The following is a 5,694-nucleotide window of genomic DNA, read 5'->3' as shown; positions in this document are numbered from 1 at the left end:
ATTCTGAGCTTCCTCTCTGCGCGCCACCACAACGTCAACTCTCCCAACACCTTCCACTGCAAAAATTGGAGGAATAAGGCCACGCCGATCAAGTTGGGTAGCACTTGGTTGGTTCACCCTGTGGATAGGGACAACAGGGTTAGCCTGCCTAAGGCTTCTACGAACAGGACCCATGGCCTGGTCTGTCCCCAGCATTGAAGCTTCATGAGGGATGGCACCTTCATCTGGATCATAGTTAGATGTAGAGTGGGTCGCTCCATGATCTAGGTCCGAACCCACTTGATTGGAACCAACGCTAGAGCATAGGAGCACTTCTAACCGAGGTTGGTTTTGAAGATTTGAATTGGAGTTTGATATTGATTCAATCTCTCTATTATTGGCAGTTACATTCCCGACAGCTCCAAAAGGGGAAGGCCTCCTTGACAGAGAAGCGTACAAGATCTCTCAACGGACTGATTCTCAATCGAATTCAAATCCTTGATAGCGTCTCCTTCCAAATCAGGAATATTGTCGCAAGAACTCTCTCCTCCTTCCTGATTTGGCTCTCCACCACCATTTCTGGCTAAAAAATCACCACCATGAGTTGGCTGGTATCCTTCATGATCATGGTCATCCCTTGTAGTAGGAATAGGGGATTCATCGGCGTAAACGGCTCCTAGGATACCTTCAACCTCTTACGGCGCGTCTCTCAGATCGTCGGATTTTTTTCTCTGCAATCTCCAATCACGTGACCAATTTTTTTGCAGTATCCTTGTTTGAGCTTTAAAATGTAACCGCAATCGTACGGATCAGTGTAGCTACGGGTCGAACACAAGGAGAGCAGCCACTTTATTTTTTATTTCTTTTAATAATGCGAAAGTGAACTGATTAATGGTTGTGATCTAATTCTAATTACCGTCCTAAAAATAACGTCCTAACCATTCGTCATCTAAGAATTTAAAGACACAAGCCACGCAATTAAAATTAAATAAATAAATAACTAAAAATAAACAACCCATGCAATTAAAAAAAAATAATAAAGGGAAAAAATGCTGAAATAAAAATAAAGTAAAAGAAAGGGGATGAAGCTAGAGAGAGACTTACAAGTAGGTTTCTCTACTTAGCCCGAGGGATGCATCATAATATGAGCTTCCCTACTTGACCAGAGAGTCACTCTTACAAGGGTTTCTCTACTTGGCTTTAGGGAAAAGGAGACAATTAAAATAAAAGCAATAAATTGATGGTTCTATGGCTAGGAGGGGCAAAGCCAACACATACACTAGCCATGAACCTTGGGGGAAAGGAATAGCAATAATGTAACGACTGAAAATAAAAATCCTAAATTAAGAAAGAAAGGGTAGTCAGAAGAGGGAATGAGAGGGGGGAGAGAAGACTACTGAAAGAGCCTACTTACTTGAATCAATGCTTGAACTTGAAAAAAAAAATTGCTCCACGGCTCGTGATCTTGTCACCTAGATCTAAGCCTAGAACTATAACTTAAAAAAAATTACAACTCAATTGCATAAATCATAAACATAAAAAGAACTGAATAAAAATAAAAGAGTGCTTGCATTAATTGACATAAAAAAAACTATTACAAAAGTGATTAAAACAAAAATAGAGAAGAACTAAAACCAAAGAGAGAGAGGGAGAGAGAGAGCAACTAAAAAAAAACTAGAAGAAGAATGAATTGTGTCTCCTCCTCTTACATGAGTTGTATTTATAGGGAATGGAGAGGTAGGGAAACAATTTTCTCTTTCCTAAAAGAGAGAAACCCACAATTGATTGTGAGATCTTTTGAGTCCAAAAGTGCTAAGATGGAGGAGAGAGAAGAGAGAAATAAATTTTGAGAAATTTCCTATAATTTTTTGCTTATTTTCTTTCCTTTTTTTTTCTAATTTATTTTTCTTCTTTTTTCTCTCTCCTAGGGACGATTTTTTTTTCTTCCTTTGTGTGATTTGGACAATCTTTGGTGATGATGTGGAGGAGAGAGAAGATTTGGACAATCTTTGGTTCTCCCTTTTTTTTCTTTCCTTTTTTTTTCTTCTCTTCTTGCTTCCACGATTTTGCTTTCCTTTTTTTTTTCCTTTTCTTCTCTTCTTGCTTCCACGATTTTGCTTGCTTCTAATTTGATGTGGAAATCCCCTCCATGCCCTTAGTGCTTTAAGTGAGTGAAAAGCAGGAAATCTTCAACAAAATTCTCTAAAAAAACAACCATGAGATTCGAACTTGAGACCTCTTGGTGAGCAAGGGAATTTTGTACACCATAGCTCACCAACTAAGCTAGGTAGTTGTTGTTACCAAAAACAAATCTTTAATCACTAAAGGATGTGTGGTCCATCGATCTTTGTTGGCATTTGGAGTATTCCTTGTACCTCTGGGACAATTGCAAACGGGCTGGTTCTGCATCTCGGTTCAGTTCTGATCCATTATTCTTTTTCTGACCCGAAAAAGAATAATCATTTATACGGGTGACCAAACGAATGTGTACTTTTAATTGAACACGTCCATCTTGCTCAGAATTTCGTCCTCTTCGCAACCATGAAAAGAAATAGGACCTCTTTACGTGTAAAATTGAAGATATAGCGCTCGATAGTCCTTAAGGCCTTGAAAATATAAAACTTACAAAAAGAGAGTAAAACCCAAGGTAGCTCCATTCTAAATATGTAAAATGCATGTTTTACTACCATAGATTTCACACATAAATGTGCTCATCAGAATTCCCCCACACTTAGACTTTGCTAGTCCTCGAGCAAAATAAAAAGAAAAAGAATAAAGACAAAAAAACCTAACTCATTTTCGTAGGAATCACGGTTGCACTTAGCATGTGCAACAAGCCTTTAAAACCCCTAGGTCACCCTTAGTGGACGAGTTGTGTCTCGTGGGTGTTTGCAGTGAATATACACCCAAAATTCAGAATAAACAAATCCCAACTTTGGCTAAAGGTAAGACTCATACCGATCCGGAGCAAAGATAATTTCTCTTACAAGGGACCCCCACACTTGAACTTTTATTACCCTTTATCAATTCCAGGCACTAGCATATTTCTTAATTTGGAACTCACCTCATCTCTTCCAAAACATCCTTATCTTAAGGCAAAACCACTTGTGAAGAAATAGGGAACCAATGACTAAGGCGTTGGAGTGTTTTTGACCAAACATGTTACCAAGCAATAATGACATTTGCACATTTTTTTTCTCTTTTTTTTTTAGAATAATAAACTCTATTCTACTCCACTACTTTTGGCCTGAATGACATGGTGGAGCAAACACCAGACACCCAAGTTACTATGTAGCTTCGCTTTTTGCATATGTCCACAAAGGTAGTGATGCTAGAGTTACTTCAGAAGTTTCCTCCCAAGGAATTTCGATCAAGATACCACGCTTCCTGAGGCGCAATGCCCTGTCTAGTTCCAAAGGAATCAACTCTTATTCTTCTTTATACCACATTTCTCAATTCATTTAAAATTGTGCATTTGTCAACCCATGCCAAATTAAAAAGAAGGTCTCAACTCCAAATCAAAAGTACAAAGAACCCACAGACTTACATATGGTCCATCACCATAAAACAGGGGTCTCTTATTTTTTAAAAGAAAGTCCCATCTCAAGACACATGCTTGTTTCTTTCTTCTCAACAAGGTTTTTATATGTTCAAAATGGGTACCTTAATCAAAAATTTTATTTTTCATACATCAAGCATCCGAATGGTCTGATCATTAGCCAAAAGCCAAAGTAGGACTTCATCCTTAGCAAGCTCAAAAATAAAAAGAAAAACAAACAGAACAAAGTGAAAAAAAAAATAATAAATAAATAAATAAATAAATAAAAACTGGTTTCCCTCCCCCACACTTAAGTCATGCAATGTCCTCAATGCATGGAAAAAAATTAAAAGCAAAGACAATGCAAGGGGGTCATACCTGAATAACAGTTAGTCATCAGTGTAAAGAGGTTCATGGAGATCCATGACCTCTTCACTACTAGTAGTGGGAAACTCGAGGAACGGTTTCAAACGCTGACCATTAACCTTCGAAATTACCCTTGTTCCTGGATTCAAAATCTTCACAGCCCCATGAGGATATACATTATGGACAATAAATGGGCCATCCCATCGGGATCTAAGTTTACCAGGAAAAAGATGTAATCGAGAGTTGTACAATAAGACCTTATCACTAATTGCAAAAGATTTACGCAGAATGTGCTTATCATGGAAAGCTTTGGTCTTTTCCTTGTAAATTCTAGAACTTTCATAGGCTTCATTCCTAAGTTCCTCCAACTCAGATAGTTGGAGCCTACGATGAATTCCCGCATCAGACAAATCAAAGTTAAGCTTCTTAATGCCCAAAAGGCCTTATGCTCCAACTCAACTGGTAAGTGACAAGCTTTTTCCATACACCAAATGGTAGGGAGACTGACCAAGGTCAGTCTTGAATGCAGTCCGATGGGCCCACAAGGCATCAATGAGCCTAAGGGACCAATCCTTACGGTTGGGATTAACAGTTTTCTCCAAGATTTGTTTGATCTGCCTATTAGACACCTCCACTTGGCCACTAGTTTGGGGGTGATAAGGGGTAGATAACTTATGGGTGATCCCATACTTTTTCATTAAGGCCTCAAAAGGTCGATTACAAAAATGAGTACCCCTATCACTAATTATTGCACGTGGTGCACCAAAGCAGGAAAAAATGTTCTCTTTGAGAAACTGGACCACCACTTTGTGGTCATTAGATTTACAAGGTATGACCTCTATCCATTTAGAAACATAATCAACGGCCAAAAGTATGTACAAATTCCCAAAGGAATTAGGGAATGGTCCCATAAAATCGATGCCCCATACATCAAATATCTCAACTACCAAAATAGGGTTGAGGGGCATCATGTTCCTTTTATTGATACGGCCAAAAGACTGGCAGGCAGGGCAAGCCTTGCAAAAATCAAAAGCATCTCTAAAAAGAGTGGGCCAATAAAATCCGCATTGGAGAACCTTTGCGGCAGTCTTCTTAGGTCCAAAGTGTCCACCACATGCATGATCATGACAAAAAGAGAGAATAGAATGTTGCTCATGATCAGGAACACATCGTCGGATAATCTGATCTGGACATATCTTAAACAAATAAGGATCATCCCAGAAAAAGTGTTTAACTTGGGAATGAAACCTATACTTATCTTGAGTGGACCAGTGATCCGGAGTCACACCTGAAACTAAGAAGTTGACAATGTCAGCAAACCATGGTTCACTAGACATTGCAAATAATTGTTCATCTGGAAAGTTCTCATTGACTGAAGAATCAACAGTCAAGGAATTGGGAAGCCGGGATAAATGGTCTGCAACTAGGTTTTCAACTCCTTTCTTATCCCTAATTTCTAAATCAAACTCTTGCAAAAGTAAAACCCACCTAATGAGACGGGCTTTGGCATCCTTCTTCTGAACTAGGTATCTGAGAGCAGAATGATCAGTATACACCACCACATGTGAACCAACTAAGTAAGACCGAAACTTTTCTAATGCAAACACAACAGCTAAAAATTCTTTTTCAGTGGTTGTATAATTGAGTTGTAAATCATTTAAGGTCCTACTAGCATAGTTAATGACAGTGGGTAACTTATTAATCCTTTGACCTAAAACTGCTCCTATGGTAAAATCTGAAGCATTACACATCAATTCAAAAGGTTCAGTCCAAACAGGTGGTTGAACAATGGGTGCATTGGTCAACTCCTT

Source organism: Macadamia integrifolia, unplaced genomic scaffold (genome assembly GCF_013358625.1).
Source record: "Macadamia integrifolia cultivar HAES 741 unplaced genomic scaffold, SCU_Mint_v3 scaffold2591, whole genome shotgun sequence".
In the NCBI taxonomy this organism is placed as follows: domain Eukaryota; kingdom Viridiplantae; phylum Streptophyta; class Magnoliopsida; order Proteales; family Proteaceae; genus Macadamia; species Macadamia integrifolia.
Note: the sequence above shows the minus strand (reverse complement) of the source record.